Below are 19054 nucleotides of genomic sequence, written 5' to 3' on the forward strand. Positions count from 1 at the left end.
AGGACTTTAAAACATTTTTGCTGTACAAGCAAGTGAGCAGAAAGAGAATGGGGGATGACCAGGAAGGCCCAGTATGGGATTTGAGTTTTAAGCAGGAATCTGGCAAATTCATTCAGTGGGTCAAATATCAGTGAGGGACGTTGCTGAGTGCTAATCCCAGGGCAGAAACTGCTTGGTTTCTGGCCTTTGCATATGATCTGCTGTGCATGTGTTTTACAAAACTCTTTACATTTGTCATTTCATTTAATAAAGAAAAGCCAGAAGAAAGAGTTCAATTGTCTACACTTACTTCTGCATGCACAACCGGTCAGAACATTTTGATTAAACTGACTAGTCAATTCATACTAAGTCAATTTAGTCAAATAACTCGTTAATTCCATCATCTTGCCTGAGTATTTTTAAAAGATTGAATTGAATTTCAATTGAATTCAAGCCTGTCAATTTAACTGAGCTAGTTATAGCTTAAGTAAAATAATTATTCTAGTGAGCCCTGTCCTTGAGTTTTTTGAATGGACAAAATTTATATTACTTGGCCTGGTTCTTCAAGTTACTCAGGTCTAATAGTTTTCCATTCTATCTGGAGCCATTATGACATATGGTAAATGAAATGCAATTTTCCCAGTAGCTTATATATATATATAGGTTAAAAATAACTTTTACTTTACCTACAAAACTTTATTACCACATTTTCCTCTATGAAGAGGACACTAGTCAATAAAGAATGGTACAGAAAATTGTAGAGAGGAAAACGTTGAAGAGAAAGCCTGCAGTTTGTCTCTTAAATCAAAGCCTAAACCTAATTCTGGGCAATCTGTGTCTAGTGTCAGTGGCTTATGGGAAAGGTCCTATATTCTAATCTGAAAGAGTGTATACTGCTTATGTAATGCTTCTAAGGAACTGGAACAATATGGTTTAGAGACATAGAGTTTTCAGCATAACATTCTCTTGTTTTATCATTTAAAATATGCCTGTTTAATTTGAATCCAGTTGACACTCCAGATAAATATGGTTATATAAAAGTGCTTTGCAATGTTCTCGAAAGCTTGCTACGTTTATAGAAAAGCATGTTTGTAGGTTGCTAAACATTAGTTTAATGGAAGGGAACTCTTTCTCCTGTGTAGTCATATATAGAGGCTATCTAAATTATTTATTTATTTATTTATTTTTATTTATTTCTATCTGGTTGCATCATTGTCTTTTTGGGTGTCGTTTCGCTGTACAGGGGCCTTGCGCCTCGCTGTGCAGGTCTGAGATGCCTTTTGTCCTTTTTTTACCAGAAGGTCCCAGGAATCGAACCAGGGTCCTCCGTATGGTAAACGGGGTTCAATTGCTTGAGTCACAGCCACTTCCTTAGTCTATCTAAATTTAACATCACTTTGCTCCTATAGTGCCCAACCCCTTTCTATCTGACTATCATCCCAATACAATTAGCTTACAGAAATATGTTTAGATTCCTCATTGAGATATACAAGGCCTTGATGAACCTCTATAGTAGTCCTATTTCCCACTACAAGACCCTGTTCCAGCCACCCTGGCAGAATTACTGTTCTGGTCATAAACACATCAGCCTTTGTATTTCTAACACCTGGCTCTTTGCTATAGTTCATCTCCTCCTTCTGGCCTTCCCTTCCTCTCCCTCTTGCTCATATGACTCTTACACATCTTTAAGACCTTGGTCATGTTCCCCTTCACCAAGATAGAAGTCATTTCTTATTTTTTGAGTTCATGCACTTCTTTCTTCCCTGAAATATTTTAGCACTTGCTTCTTGCACCCCTCATCTGGTATTGATAGACTATGCATTATTGCTAGAAATGATGTTATAAGTTTTCATCTGTTCCCTACCAGCTAGACTGTAAGCATGTTGAAGCAAGAATCCATACTATATACTTTGAATAAATATATTGTTAACAAATTCCAGTATTTTTCATAACCATTCATCATTAAAATAATATAAATAATACCTTATCATTGGATAATGACATACTATTTTGCAGAACCATTTAACAAAGTGTATTCTATTCATTCTCACTATCATGTTTTGAAAAAGTTATGACAAACAAAATTATTTCCATCACAGAGGAGGAAATGAAAGCTCAAAATACTTGTGATTTATCCAACTTCATATATCTAGTAAGTGTCAGAGTCAGGATTGGGAGCCTGACTTCTGAGTGGAATTGAGCAAATTAAAATTTCATTTGAAATCCAATATAAATTTAACATCAGAAACCTATTTAAAAATTACTAATTGAGGATGCACATATCTTCTGAGTTGAAACTGTCATTCACTAAGCACGTGCTCTATATTATCAAAACATTTACATATATGATACCATTTAATCCTTATAAACTTCATGAAAAGTAAATAATATTATCTTTTTTTATATTAGAAGAATTTGAGGCTCAAAAATTCAAGTAATTTCCTTAAGGTCACACAATAAAAAGTAGAGGCAGAGGGTGTCTAACCTTAAATGGCCTCATCCCAAAGTGCTTGCTCTTTCTATTACACTGTGTTGCTTCTCTGACTCTAAAGCAAAAGGAAAAAGAAGGAAAATTCTCATAATAAATTGTGTAGAAAATTGACATACTCCTCCAACCTCAGTTAAAGATTCATTGCTTTAATTGTCATGCCTTACTCTTTAATTTTAATTGATTTAATATATGTCCTAAGCTCTAAAAAGGATATAGGACTTCTGCTTCCTGCTACAAATGGAGTATGAGTTGCACTTAACCTCCCACCACAAAAATAATACAAAATTGGAGAAGAAGTATAAAACAAATATTTTCCACATTGGACAACAGGTAGTGCAGGACTGTGATCCCAGAGAGAAGGACAACAAATGAGGTGAGCCCTATGATCACTGTATCTTTCTGCCTAGAAGAAAGTCTTGGGCTATGGGGCACAAACAATATAAACCTGAACAAAGCCTGAAGTCCTGGCTGTGTTGTGCAGATGGAAATTATCATTCAGGAAGGCTGAAAAGGCTGGAATTTATGATGCAGAATCCTGGAATGGAAGGAACCTGCCATGAAAAGAACTCAGATAACTGTATAGGGACCCCTGTGTGATTTTGCTGAGTGCTGGGCTGCACATGCATAGAGCAAAACATCGTAGGACTGTGCAAAGAACAGCCAGGAGTTGTAGGTTGAAAATTTCTAGAGCTGAAACAAGTGGCCTACAGTTAAACTACAACCAACCATAGTGGTAAGTCCTCAGTGAACACTTGGGATACTTACTTGTGCCTCCAGAGCAAATCATGCCTTTGTTGTAGGGCTGAATAGTCCTTGCAGTTAAAGCCACTCCAGAGTCACTCTAGAAAACCTGAAAAACAAGCCTTGAAGTGATAAAACTAATCCGTAACTAACGGCTTGCCAAAATAATTTAGCAATCTTTAAAGGAAGATAACAAAATTCAGACATTCAAAACATGACCCACAATGTCCAGCAATGAATAGAAAAAAATTAGGCATTCCAAGAAGCAGGAAAGTGTAATCTACAACCAGGCAGGAAATGAGTCAATAGAAACAGACCCAGAAATGACAGACATGATGAAACTAGCAGACAAGGATATTAAAATGGTAGATAAAACTACTTTCATATACTTAGAGGAAAGCAAGCATAAAGAAGACAAATGGAAGATATAAAAAAGAATCAAATGTAATCTGTGGAGCTGAAATGACAATATCTGAAATAAAAAATTCACTGAAAAAAAATGAATAGTGGATTAAATACTACAGAAGAAAATAGTGAACTTAAAGATATAGCAACAGAATATATCCAAAATAAAGCATAATTAGAAAAGAATGAGGGAAGTGGATGTGGCTCAACTGATAGAGTGTCCACCTACCACATAGGAGGTCCAGGGTTCAAACCCAGGGCCTCCTGACCCGTGTGGTGAGCTGGCCCACATGCAATGCTGATGTATGCAAGAACTGCTGTGCCACGCAGGGATGTTCCCCACGTAGGGGAGCCCCATGTGCAAGGAGTGCACCCCGTAAGGAGAGCCACCCTGTGTGAAAAAAGCGCAGCCTGCCCAGGAGTGGCGCCACACACACGGATAGCTGACACAGCAAGATGACACAACCAAAAAGGGATGCAGTTTCCCAGTGCCGCTGGATAATGCAAGCGGATGCAGAAGAACACACAGCGAATGGACACATAAAGCAGACAATGGAGGGGAAGGGGAGAAAAATAAATAAAATAAATCTTTAAAAAAAAAGAGAGAATGAAAAAGGAACAAGGAATAAGTGACCTGTAGGGCAATATCAAATAATCTATTACACACAATTGGAACCCAGAGGGAGAGGAGAAAGGGTAGACCAGAAAAAAGAATTTGAAGAAATATTTGCCAAGCCTTGTTCCAAATTTGGTGAAAACTATAAACCTAAAGATCTAAGAAACTCCACAGAGACCAAGCATGATAAACTTATATAGTCACACACCACCACCAAGGCACATAATCATCTGATTGCTGAAAAGCAATAATAAAGAAAAAATCTTACTAGCAGCCAAAGGAAAAAAGACATACTACATATAGAAGAACAAAAAGAAGGATATCCACAGATTTCTTGTCCAGAAGACAATGGAACATTTTTAAAATGTTGAAATAAAAAATAAAGCTATCCATCTAGAATTTTATATTCAGTGAAAGTATCCTTCAAAAATAAAGGTAAAATGAAAACTTTTTCAAACAAAAGCCAAGAGGAGTTGTTGCTAGCAGACCTATGCTAAAAGAAATATTAAAATAAATTCTTCAGGTGGAAGGCCTATAATGCCAAATGGAAACTTGGATCTACCAAGGGAATGGAAAGTTATAGAAATTGTAAATATGTGGGCAAATATGAAATATTTTTCCTCATTTAAAAATTTATTTAAAAAAATAATTGACCTGTGAAGTAAAAAATAAAAAGAGGATTATGGGGTATTATACAATATGTATATAGCAATAATAGCACAAAGACAGGAGGGTTAAGTGGAGTTTACTGTAATAAGGTTCTTATACTATATTTGAAATGGTATAATATTATTTGAAGGCAGACTATGATAAGTTAAAAATGTTTATTTAAATCCTACAGCAATGACCAAAAGAAAAACAGTGATACCAAGAGATATAGCTAGTAAGTCAATAGTGGAGACAAAGTAGAATCATCAAACAACTTAATTAGTTCAAAAGAGGCAGGAAAATATAAAAGGAACACATAACAAATGGGACAAATAAGAAACAAATAGCAAGATGATATATTTAAACCCAAACATATTAGTAATTTTATTAAATGTAAACACTCTAAACACACCATCTGAAGACAGAGATTGCCAGACTGGATAAAAGTGCAATAATATGTAATCTAAAGAAATGTACTTTAAATATAAAGACAGTTTGAAAGTCAAAAATTGAAAAAATAACATGAGATGATTCTTCATGTTTTCCTGATTTTTTTCTTCTTTCCTTTTCCATTTATGGGCCTGCTCCATGTTTTAGTCATGCAGTTTCATGAGGTAGTAAAGGACTCAAAATATCCAGGTCCTCTTTCTAGATATTAACCAATCTACTATTCAACAAAACTAACAAAGAAAAAGACTTGCCAGCCTGTCCAGTGTTGAACTCCATAATCAGGTATTGATTTTTCTTCCACGGAAAAAAGGAAAGAAATATTTATGTAGGTGATGTTTTACTTTTAAAATTAAGTACATTGTTGTTTTTTATTTTTTATTTTTTATTTTATTTATTAATCATTTTTTTGAGGTGCCTGGGCTGGGGATTGAAACCAGGAACTTGCATGTGGGAAGCTGGTGCTCAACCACTGAGCCACATCGACTTCCCAAGTTGGGCCTTTCTTTTGTTTGCTTGTTGTTGTTTGTTTTTGTTTCTAGGAGGCATTGGGAACCAGACCCAGGACCTCCAATGTGGGAAGCAGGTGCTCAATGGCTTGAGCCATATCCTCTCCCAAATTGTTTTTTAAAATTGAAAATAATTCATGTTCATTGTTGGAAAATTTGGATCTTTATAAGTGCAAAGAAGAAATTAAAAATTACTCAATTTCATGCCATCCAGAAATAACCAATTATTATCATATTTCAGACATTTTTCTATTACCAAAATTGAGCACATATGCTTTTCAAAATGGAACTGAATTTATTTTTTCACTTTGAAATACACATCTTTTCCTGTCAATAAATTTACAAAAACCTAATGACCATTATTCTATCAATTGGGGTACTGTAATTCATCACAATAATAATTATAGCTAATATAAATGGAATACTTTGTATGTGGAAAGCACTGTTCTAAGAGAACTTTACACTATTCATTTGGTCATTCTTTGCCACTTGGTAGCTATATTTGTAATAGGCCATATTTTACATTATATTTTATAGTATAAGCACTAAATCTTTCCTGGATATCTGGTTGGCATTCTGCTACTCCTCCCACCTCTAAAATGCTGCACCTTTATATTCCTTTTACACGTGCCCATCCACTACAACATTCCACCTGTTGAATGCATCTATGACAATATATCCCTCAACTGCAATAAAAATAGAATTTTACACATTGATCCAAAATTGGCAGCAGTCTTGTAAATGGTTTGAACACTTCAGCATTGCATGGTACTTACCTCCTAGGCCCTCATTTGTGTCATTTAAGTTTGTCCAGTTTTTGCTATTTTGAGATGACATTCTTGTGGATATTTAAGTAAATTGTATCATGATTATGCTATGACTTGCCTGATGTCCAGATGTTCTCATTTACTCTCAAGTCCTGAACTATGCACAGAGATACTTTGTGTTGAGTATGAGAGTGAGTGCTATGAGGTGGAGTGCCGGAGCCGTCTTTATCTGCTAATGAGAATTGACTATGTGCATCTCTTTCCAACTCAGTATTCAGTTACATCACATTGAAATCACCATGGAGAAAGTATGTACACCATGAAAAGTGGCAAACACTGTAAATCAGGAAGCTTTCCTCCCCTGGAGAGACTGCTGTTTAACATTTACCAGCATATTCCTTTATTGATGAGTTAATACAGTTATCTTGTACGCAGCACCATATAGTGACTCAATTGGCTTAATTCCTAATCAATATAGTGTTGTCTACCAGCCAAGCAGTCTGCAACATATCAGTGCTGAATATATAGGGTGGCCCACTGTCACACAGCCTGTAGGTGGTGTCGCTGGAATTCCATCCTCAGGTATTCTCAGTTGCCAAGGCCCACGTTCCTCCACTCCACCTTGCTGTCTCTGGAGAATGCAAATTTTGGAGACAGACTTCCTGGCTCTGCTACTTGACCAACTGTGTGACCATGGGCAAGTGAGTTACCTTCTGTATCCCTCACCTGCTTTTCCTCACCTGCTAAAAAGAGGTAAAAATAGTAACTATCTCATCGTGACATTTGTGAGTATTAAATGATATAATGATTCCAAGAAATGTAGCACTGTGCCTGGCACATAAATGCTTGATAAATATTAACTATCACTAACATTTGTCTTTTATAAGCAAACAAAGTGATAGACTTGAGCGCTTTATTTAGTTTTTATCAATCTTTTATCCCACAATGTGTTTTTTCCCAAGAAGTTACCAGAGATTGAACCCAGGACCTCATCCACGGGAAGCAGGTGCTCAACCACTGAGCTACATCTGCTCCCCAGTAAGAGTTTATTTTTTCATTTGTTTGTTTGTTTTGTTTTTAGGAGGTACCTGGGATTAAACCCAGGAACTTGCACATGGGAAGCAGACACTCAACCACTCGAGCTACATCTGCTCCCCAAGACAGTTCTTTTAAAATAAGGGATGTTTGACAGTTTTGTTTTTTAAAAAAGCTTTAAGATTTCATTGAGTAGAAAAATTCCTTTTTAAAAAGCTGATACATATTTCAATATAAACATTACATTTGCATTGTGGAGGAACTGATTATGAACAAGTGTAGCTGATCAAGTCCTCTAAAAGCAACAAATGTATCACTGGAGTCTTCAGATATCTGGAGAAGTTACTTCCTTTTGAAAACTTGTTTTACCATTATATGAGTTTCTTGATTTTGACTAATATTAGAAATCTGGTTGTTGTTACCTTGGGCAAGCATAATCTCCTTTGATTTATCTCTAGGAATAAATCTGTGCTTTGGTCATAATGTTCACATCATTTGAAGGAACGTCTCTTGATAAATGAAAATACCCGCTTTCAGCAGAGAATCTGCTTCTACCAAACTTATTTAAGATGAGTTAATATTTTCTCTCAATTCCTAAGTCAACTGATAGTGTAGAAAAACTTTTAGGGTCATGATAATTATCTGTAAAACAAAAATGACAACAGATTGAATAGAACAATGGTACAGAGTAAACTCTCGAAAAATATTTATTGAATGAATAATGCATCAATCTGAAGTGATCATTGTAATATGTACATACACAACTGATATATATGATATAAACACACCTACACACTTATATATACACACACATACAACTGATAAAAACTATGTAAATCTAACCTAAAATATAAGTTGTGATACAGATTATCACTGCATTTCCTGTATTGCATGGGAACAGTTTTTGACTAACAGTTTTTTTATGAGCTTGGTCCTTTTCATGAAGTTATCTGACTGCCCTAACACTGAATGTAAAGAAAAGAGGGACCTTGGGCCTAGAGATTCTTCATGGGGAGGCCGACACTGGCAGTCAATGGTACCCCTTCTTTGCATCAAAGCTGATAGGCAAAGAGCGAGTCCTTTTAGCCATGAACGTTTTACTCAGCTGATACCCCAGAATGTGATGAGGAAGTCTGAAAACCAATACTTAATGTCTCTTGCTTTCTTTTCTAGAATTTAGATTTCAACTGCATTTCTTCTGATACTCTGGTGAAACTTTAAGACAGTTTCTAGTTTTCTGTGAAGTTTTGACAACTGAAACCAATTTCTCCAGAGTAAACATAACTAGCCTTTCAGCTCTGCCCCAGGTTGGAAAAGTCGGCCATTTGAAGGTCCTAGCCAGAGTGCTAAAAGGCCAGCAGACAACCAGAAAGAGACTTTCTCTCTCTAGAAGATCCTCCAGATACTTTTTTGCTGCCCAGTTTTTTACAGAGATCAAACAATCACCAATGAACAGTATGAAGTTTAAGTCCCATAAAGTATAACAGCCACCTAACCTGACACAGCCCATCCTGACAGAGACTTCCAATAGCTCAAAAACTCTCAGGCAAGACCTTGGGCTGTCTGGCTTTTCTCATCCCCTGCTCTCTCTTCATATTGTGCCATATGAGCTGGTGAGGAAAGGATGCTCCTGAGGGGTTCTCCAGCTAGCTCATTCAGGAAATAGGGAAAATAAAGGTTTATGTGTCTAAAAAAGACATGTTCTCTCTGTTTCTGTCATACACTGGTCAAATGAAATTGCTGTTCATGTTCACCTGCATGGGCCTCAGTCTCTTCAGCTCTCACAAAAAGGTGGTGAACCACATGGTCTAAGATAAAATTAATAACTTTAAGTTAAAAGAAAAACTGTGCAATTTATGGAATGTTTACTGTTGTCAAGGAGCATGTTTTTCACATTATCTAGCTTTGTTTTCAAAATACCCTTGTTGCTCATTATCCCTATTTTATAGATGAGAAAACTGAAGCACAAAGAGGTTAGGCAACTTGGTGAAGTTCATGCTGGTAACAGGGGGCAGAGTTAGGATTCAAACCCAGGTCAGTCTGCTCCAAATCCCATGCTCTTATCCACGGCCCCAAACTGTGTCTAGCACACACTCAATATTTGTATAGCACTTGGAAATATCTTAAGGTGCAGTCAGACCAAAGTCTCATGAGATCCTCTGGACACTCCTCTAACTGTGCCTTTTATGATTTTCTATCTTCTCATCCCATTGGCATTAAGAATCCAGCTCTCTATTGTGTTTTATGGCAAACATCCATGCAACACAAAGAAGCCTCAGGATCTTATCTGGTCATTTCATTTGTGCAAGCAAGACTCTATGGAGTCGGACATCAGGGAGTCATCTGTCAGCTCTGGAATCGCTTTCAAAATTACTGATCTCCTGACAGGCTTAGGCAATGGCTTCACAGAAAAGAGAAAGCTCTGAACCTTTGCCAGTATCTCAAACCCAAATGAAACCCAACTGTTTAAGTGAAAGTTACATAATAACTTTGTTTTTATGGCTCTTGCAAAGTCAAAAATGTCCCTCCTTTGGTTTTTCCAAGCTGAATTAGCGACAAATTAAAGGGAAATAAACATACAACTTACAAGGAGGGGCTTCCAGGCACTGATTTCTGATCTAGTAGACTTTGGATTTTCTCTGACATGGTTAAGTTTGAGACAGTTCATTTAGAGGAAAAGCAGTTAAAGTGAATCTGATAAAAATCTTCCATTAACTGCTAAGGCAAAGGTTTGGGGAAGCAGAGTGGTGGAATAAGGAGAATGTGTGTTTTGGTTTCTGTCTGACTCAAGCATCAATCCTGATTCTCCCACTTAGTAAGTCTGTGACCTTAGGCAAGTTATTTAACTTCTCTGAGCTCTACTTCCTCATCTATAAAACTGGATAATAATTATTTACAACATAGTTTATTGTGAAGGTTAAAGGAATTAATTATGTAATGTATCTGGTAGCATATAAAAAGAACTTAATATTGTGTGTCATCCCCAAATTGCACAAAATTATGGAATTTTAGAGCCAAAATAGACCTACAAGATTGAGTTCAGACACCTGATTTTGTAGGTTAGAAAGGTGAATTCCAGGGAAATAAAATCCAAGACCATATTAGTTAATGAAATTCTGGTTATTTCATTTGCAAATCCTGTATGTAAATATATATTCATCTGTCAATCAACTCAATTTATGGAGCATTCCCCCATGCACTCTGTGCTGTGCTAATCATTGTGAAGGATTCAGAAAGAAGAGTCCCAGACATCAACAGCAGGCATTAGGGCCCTGCTGTGTGCAGTGTTCTGGGCTTCCAGTTTGGGGAATGACAAATTAATTGTAAGACATGGCACATGCCTTCAAGGAAGTTACCATTTAGTTGACAAAACAGTACTGACTTACGTGGAACAAATAGAAAACCATGCAACAATTACTCCTGTAAATGTGGGATGGTGTGGTTTAGATGGGAAAAGAGAAGGAAATAAGTCAGCACCGGAGGAGTCAGAAAAGGCTTCCTGGAGGAACTTAGCCTTGAAGGATTCTACCACCAGGAAGGGATTGGCAGGGAAAGAAGTCTTCCCAGCTGGAGGTGTCACATTACCTGCAGCTTTAATTGCTTCATCTATAAAATGGAGAGGAAATCCTTTCTACATTACAAGTTGTTGTGAGGATTACAAAAGTTGATCAAACATATGCTCTTAGCACGGTACCTGGCACTGTGAGGGCTGAGCACTTACTAAACACTCAACCATTCACGAAGGGGTTTTTAAGCATTTCATCCTCAGGAAACGCTGTGAGGTAGTTAATCATTCTCTCCATTTTACAGGGGAGGAACCTGAGTTAAGTGCCAAACCCAAGTCACACATCTACAACAAAGCAGAGCATGAACCTACAGCCAGGCATCTTTGTTTCCAATTCTCATGCTTGTAGCCACTATCCCAACTAATTCCTTGATCTGATATTAAAACTGACCCTTACCCAACCAATATCTATTGAGCAACTGTTACTGGCAAGACACTGTGCTAGATGCTATAGGAGAAGCCAAAAGATATGAAATGTAGATGCTCACCAGCAGAGTCAGAGGGACGACCAAGGGCTCCCTGTGCTTCACAGAAGGTGACCACTGAGCCCCATCCCCACTCCCTTTCTCTTAGCCCACCAACCATGGAACACACCTCCCCTAAAAACTGCCTAAGAGACAGTCTCAAGTTGCAGCCTATAATTAGAATAGATTATTCACCAAAGAAGCCCACCATGCCTTGCAGCCCTGAGTACCTTCAGCTCCACAGAAGTCTAATCCTCTTGAGTTAGAATTCTGAGACTCCCTCTTAAACTGGACTCATCCCTCATGCAGCTCTGTACATCCTCTGATTGCTAGCTCTGGGCTCTGTAGACCTCAGAGTCTGTCATAAATGAACTCTCTTATATGCATCTCTGAGTATTCTATTCAATATCTTGCTGATGCCTAGATTTTCTCTGCCCCCTCCCTAGACACAGCTTCCTTGTCAACCTCCTCTACTAGAAACTTCTTTCCTGCAGAGCCTGGAGGTGGTAGTTGTCCTCCTAGCTCATCGAAATGCTTCTTCTAAGTACATGTCATCAGATTATACCAGTCACTACCCCTTTTAATTGCAATGATTTACTGTCATACAAGATTGCTCTTTAGCTTTCATTGAAGATTTGAATCCTAGGCTTATCAGGATTTTCTTCACCACCACTGCTGAAATCACTCTTGGTAAGTGCAATATTTATGATCTGTTCTTCCATTTCACCACATCCATAAATTCCTGTGGTCAAGCCCTACACTTCAAAAAGCTCAATTTAAAAATGCTCACTCTTGTACCATCTCCTCTGATTTTTCTAGCTAAGGTCCTCTGATAGACCTATTCATATAATTCTTCACTGACCTGGACCTCTAATCTGTTTATCCAACCAATTTTTCATTGCCCATTATTTCCCTCATGCCCTCACATCTTTCCTTACCTAGCTTTGATTGCAAATCCCATTCCTTCCTTGCAGTTATCCTCATCCACCTATTGCTCCTCCCCCTTAGTTACTCACCTCATCTCTGTTAAATTCAACTTTACCACTCCATATTTGCACCTGAGAAAATGAACATGGCTGGAGAAAAATACCTAAACAGGCTGACTAGTTACATTTTCAAATTATGAACATGAAACTTTACGCTTCCTTTTTCAGTTCACCCTTTCTCACTCCTAGGTAACTATTTTATACCTTTTCCAGTTTCCTTATTACTCTAACATCTTACTGTTTCTTAGGTTTAGCTGATGATATTGCCCCTGTTTCAGTGAGAAAGACATGCAGTTAAAAGAGAACTTCCTCTATCTTCCCATAACAAATCCACTCACCCACTTGAATCTGCACCTGTGTACCCTACTTTTTATCCTATTACAAAGAACAAACTGTCCCTTCTTTTAAGTCCAGCCACTTTTCTCAGTCTTGGATTTCATTCCTACTTGCTAGCTCAAAATATTGCTTCTGCAATTGTTCACTATCTCTCCTAAATATTAAATTTCCTCCTATCTTTTACATTATTCTTACAGGCAATAAATATAGCTCTATATTTGCAGTCTTAAGCAAAACAAAATTCCTTTGACTCAACATCTCCTCCACCTACTTCTTTTATTTATAGAAAAACTCTGAGTGATCTGTAATCACCATCTCCTCTCCATCATCCCCCATTCTACCTTGAATTCACTCCCATCAGGTTTTTGTCCCTATGATCCACTGAACTTCTCTTGTTAAGGCCCTGATGTTGCTCAAATCTAATGATCAATTTTTAGTGTGCTCATCTTACTAGAACTCTTAGTAGCATTTGACCTAATTTAACAAACTTCTTGAAGTGTTTTTTGAAGAATTTCCTTTGTTGAAACACTTCTGGGGCATTCCACTCTTCTGCTTCTATCCCTATTTTACCAGTCTCTCCTCCCCACTTATTTTGCTAAATTCTCCTCTTCCTGACTTCTAAATATTAGCATGTCATAGGACTTTCTCTATAGGTACTCTTATCTAGCCCCTTGACTTTTAAATATCATTGTTATTGATAGGGGGGGCACATGGGAGGGAGTTCTCCAGGGCATGTATATAGGTGACACAAAAATGTTTGGATAACAGTTACAAACAACAACTGAGAGAGTGCCAAGTTCCTAGCCAGGGGAGCTCTATCACATTCCCCAATGGAATAGCAATAGTCCCCCAAGTGCAACGGCAAAGACCAACAAAGAAGGATTATCCAACAATGAGCCCTTGATACGGATGACTATGCTTATGAGTCTGATTCTGTGTGCCTGTAATATGAACTAGGTCTAGAGCTACAGGGTGCCTAAGAGTTACCTCCTGAGAGCCTCCATGTTGCTCAAATGTGGCTACTCTCTAAGCCAAACTCAGCATATAAATGCATTACATTCTCCCCTTCCCCCAGTGTGGGACATGACTCCCAGGGATGAGCCTCCCTGGTGCTGAGGGATTACTACCAAGCACCAGCTGGTGATGTAAATAGAAAAAGATCTTGAATAAAAGGGTCAACTCAGACCAGCAGAATATCTCAGCCCACATGTAGGATCATGTGTTAAAAACTGCTTTTTGACCTTCAGTAAAAGGGGGAAATGGCAGAGACAAATGAGTTTATATGGCTAAGAGTCTTCAAAAAAGAGTCAGGAGGTCATGAGAGGGGTCACGCTTATGCACAGGAATACCCCAGGAACAGCCAAAGTGGATACAACCCCAGGTACTGGTTCTCCTGAGGGCTATGGAGGCCCACAGGGATACGGTCATGGCACATAGCTCTGGAGCTCAGTAACATGTCAGTGGGCTCCACTTTGGAATTTGTGTCCCTGAGTGTGATGGAGTTAGACTCCTCTTCTGTCACTTTTACCGAACCTTTGGTTGGTGCTAGCATTGGTGTATACTCAGGAGACTTGAATCTCTGGACTGTCCGTATGCCAGCTGGGCCCTGAACCTCAGCGGAGTTGCAACTCCTACTCTTTGGTTCATTGGACTTATGCAGGTCAGCTAACAGGGAGGTGAAGATGGTCAATCTCCACACCAGGGAACTGAGAGTGCCTACAACTGCAAGCAGGAGAATTGCATCCATCAGCCATGTGGAATCCAAGCTCCCTCTCAATATAGAGGTGGAGTGGACATCACCATCCCAGGGCCCACAGAATGGAGGAATAAAATATGGATTAGAGTGGACTTACTGATATTCTACTACAAAACTTTTGTGGCCACTAATAGAAGAAATTGTATCAATGATGGGGAGAAAGTGGCCACAGTAGTTGCTGAGGGCAGGGAGTGGGAAGAAGAGATGTAATGAGGGGTCATTTTTGGGACTTTGGAGTTGTCCTAAATGATATTGCAAGGTCAGATGCTGGACATATATCCTGCCATAACCTACTGAATGTTCTGGGAGAAAGTGTGAACTACAGAGTAAACTATTACCCATGTGGTGCAGCAGTTATCCAAAATGTGTTCACCAAGTGCTATGAGTGTGCCACAATGATGGGGGAGGTGTTGGTGTGGGAAGAGTGGGGTTAAGGGGATGGGGGTATACGGGAACCTCTTATGTTTTTTATATTGTAACTTTTTTTGTGATGTATGTATCTTCAAAAAAATACAACTTACAAAAATGATGGTGGTGGGCGGGTGGGATATGGGTTATATGGGAACCTCTTATTTTTTTTTTAATGTAATATTCTATGTGATCTATTAACTTTAATAAAAAAAATACCATCACTTAATATGATGCCAAAATTTATGTATTCAGGCCCCACATCTACCCCAAGTTACAGACTTCTATGTACAACAGCTTACCTATTATCCTCTATTCATTGGTTAAGAGTCATAAGGGACTTAATATATTCAAACCAATCTCTTTATCCCTTCCCAAACCCTCTTCTCTCTGTCTTAGTGACTCAGGGCAAAAGTCTGGGGGATATCCTTGATACCTCTCTTTTTCATGTTCTACACACTCTTCCCACACAAATCCAACTCATCTGTAAGCCTTGAATATTCTAATTTCAAAAAAATTTCCTGTATCTTGATTCTGCTTCTAGTAATATATCTAGATTTCCAGACCAAACCTTCCATTGAAAATAATTTTTTGAAGACTGGTTAAAATGTTTTAAAAATCTTTTTGAAAGCATTAAAAATAAGGCAAAGAATTATCAATCCAAAATGTAGGTGAAGATGGGAGTTCAGACAGATAAGCATAGCACTGAGGAACTTGTGCCATGGGAGCATTTAATAAAATCAAGGAACCTGAGTTTCCGTTTCACAGCTTTGTACCCTCCTTATGAAGAGATTGACAGAGATCCTCCAAAAAACTAACACCATTAAGAGTTGCATCCTTAATGCAAGGAATAACCAAAATTAAACCTATCTACATCCCAACCCCAACCAACTTCAAGAAACAGTGCATTTTTACTGAGCAGAGAAGGATGAAAATGTCCCTGAGAAGTAGTCACCATGAATGATCATTAAAATTGATTCTCGTTACCAGAGTGGTTAAAAAACTAAGCCATGAATTTGGCTTAAAGTGGTCCCTGGATGGTAGTTACTCCGGGCACCTGGAAGAGGCAAATTAAAATCCTCTTGGATGAACTGACCTTTGATCTATACTGCAAAAGAATCCCATAAATACTTTCCTAAGAAAAGTGAGCATATCAGTGTAAAATATCACAAGAAAAAAGCATGCTAAGCAAGAATAGCAGAACAAATAGACAGAAGAAACATAGAGACATCAGATATTGTAATTGTTCCACACAGAATTTAATATAACCTTGTTTACTTTGTGTTTCAGTTCCCTTGGCCACTCAAGCAAATATCAGGCAATAGGCTGGCTTAAACAATGGGAATTTATTAGCTCATGGTTTTGTTACTAATACCCCAAATCAAGGCATTATTAATGCAGTTCTTTCTTCCAATCCTTGGACTTAAGTTGTCACATGGCAAAGCATGTGGCGTTGTCTCCTGGTCTCGCTCTTCAGTTTCAGGTTCGTTGATGTTTAGCTTTTGGCTACTCTCTCTATGGCTTTCTCTCTCTCTTTGAATTTCTTCCTCTTATAAAGTACTCCAAGTAGGATTAAGACCTACCCTGATTGATGTGGGCCACACCTTAAATGAAGTAACATCATCAGAAGGTCCTACTTACCATGGGATCATACCCACAGGAATAGATTAAGTTTAAAAATGTGTTTTTTCTGGGGGTACAGTTCTAAGCCACCACACTGTGTTTAAAATGTGTGTGTGTGTCCATACACACATATCTATCTACCTCCTATCTATCTATCTATCTATCTATCTATCTATCTATCTATCTACCTATCTATCATCTATATCTTGAACAGGAAACTCTAAAGAATGGCCAAGCAGATTTTCAAAAAAGCAAAATTAAGCTTCTAGAAATAAAAATACAATAATTGAAAATAAATATTATATCAAAGGATTTAAAATCAAATTAGGAACAGGAAGAGATAATTCATAAACTAGAATATAGTCAAATGAAATCATTCGAAAGGTAGCACAAAGAGAAAAATAAATGAAAAGAATGAAATCAAAGTATTAGTAAAACAAAAGATTGTGTGAGAATGTTTAAATACAACTAAATGAATCGCAGAAAGAGGAGAGGAAGTTAGGAAGAGGCATTATTAGAAGACAGAATAGCTGAGAACTTTCCAGAAGTGATAAAGACACCAATCTACAGTTTCAAGATATCTAATCAATCCCAAACAGAATACATGAAAATAAACCCCACACCTTGATACACTAATGTGAAATTGCAGGAAACCAAAACACTAAGAGTTAATTTCAACAGAATCTAGAGAAAAAAAGTGAAATTATCTTCAGAGATCAATAGAGATACTAATAGCTGATATTTTTTAACAGCAAAAATAGAAGGTAGAAAACTGTGAAATGATATCCTTGGCATACAATGACAAAGATCATTTCAACCTAGAATTTCATAACCAGTGAAAATATCTCAAAAAAAAAAGAATGTCTTGGTAAGTAGATGTGATTCAAGCAGTTAGATATCTGCCTACCATGTGGGAAGTTCTTGGTTTGGTTCCTGGTGCCTCCTAAAAAAAAAAAGATGAGCACACAATGAACAGACACCAAGAGCAGACAGCAAGCATGATTAATGGGGGTGGGGAGAAATAAATAATTAATTAATTAGAAAATATATCTTGCCAAATTAGGCAATACAGAATGTCAGCCAAAGCAGCTTTTGGAAAGAATATCAAAATTAGATCAACTATTGATTATTATTCAAAATGAAGATATTGCAGGTTTGATTCAGAAGATACCTGGCTTGGTAGCTTTAAAGAAGCTCCCCTGTGTTAGTTTTGATGGTGTTATTAGAAAATCATACATACAACAACAACAACAGCAGCAGCAGCAGCAACAACAAAAAAGAATTAGGATAAAATAAAGATATTTAAGGCACTCAGAAACTGAGATATCATCATCTGCAGACCATGTTTAAAGGAAATTCTAAGGGATGTACATCATGTAGGAGGAAAACGATCCCAGATAGAAATTCTGTGTTGTAAGAAGACATGAAATGCTAAGTATATAGTGAATATATAGGTAAATCTAAACTAAACAAATTTATGTAACAGAGATGATGATGATTTTTTTTCAAATTCTTGTTTGTCTTATTCTGGTTAGGCAATTAGACTATGTTTCCTAGGCATCCTTGCAATTAGGTAAGGACATGTAATAGAAATTTTGCCATTCGCATTTGAGCAAAAGTTATATGGGTCACTTCTGGGATAAAGTGGTAAAGAATTGGATGTGCCTTCTTCCATGTTGCTCACTTAGTGGAGAGATTTCTAAGAACCAAAAAGAGGATGGAGCCATAGAAGGAAGGATCTTGAACCCCTGAATGACCACATGGAAGTTTGTCCAACCAGAAACATCCCCCATTAGGCTGGATCATGAGGAATAAGTAAGTTTTTATAGTACAACCACCAAGATTCCAGGATTTACTTGTTATAATCCCTAGAATTACTCTAATAATTTATTGAATGGATAAAAAAAAGAATTAGAACACACTACAGCAATATCATATGTCAGAGTAGAAATGGAGTTTAACTCTTCTAAGTTTCTTGTCTTGGAGAAAGATAAAGGCATTAACTTTAGCTTGGGATAAGTTACATAGGCAGATTGTAATTCCCCAGGTAACCACTAAAACATAGAAACATAGTGCATAACTACCAAAATAGTAGTAGGGGAAAATGGAATGAAATAAAAATAATTAATGAAAAAGACAGCTATAAAGTAGGGTCAAATAGAAAGCACAATTATGATGATAAATATAAGTCTAAACATCTCAGCAATTATATTAAATGTGAATGGACTAAAGGCTCCAAATAAAAGATAAAAATATCAGAATAGATTTTTAAAAGTGA

The 19054-nt window shown here is 37.4% G+C and overlaps 1 long non-coding RNA gene across 1 annotated transcript in view; it reads right to left on the reverse strand.

Moving 5' to 3' along the window:
* Positions 1–6190: 6190 nt before the first annotated feature.
* Positions 6191–19054, reverse strand: part of LOC105746314 (uncharacterized) — a 110642-nt gene continuing 97778 nt past the window's right edge. Inside the window, exons 2-3 of the long non-coding RNA XR_009185117.1 lie at positions 8061–8280; positions 6191–7343 (exon numbers count right to left, since the gene is read on the reverse strand). This is a non-coding gene — a long non-coding RNA (uncharacterized lncRNA). The remainder of the gene's footprint in view (positions 7344–8060; positions 8281–19054) is intronic.

The sequence above is a fragment of the Dasypus novemcinctus genome, chromosome 3 (genome assembly GCF_030445035.2).
Source record: "Dasypus novemcinctus isolate mDasNov1 chromosome 3, mDasNov1.1.hap2, whole genome shotgun sequence".
Taxonomy (NCBI): domain Eukaryota; kingdom Metazoa; phylum Chordata; class Mammalia; order Cingulata; family Dasypodidae; genus Dasypus; species Dasypus novemcinctus.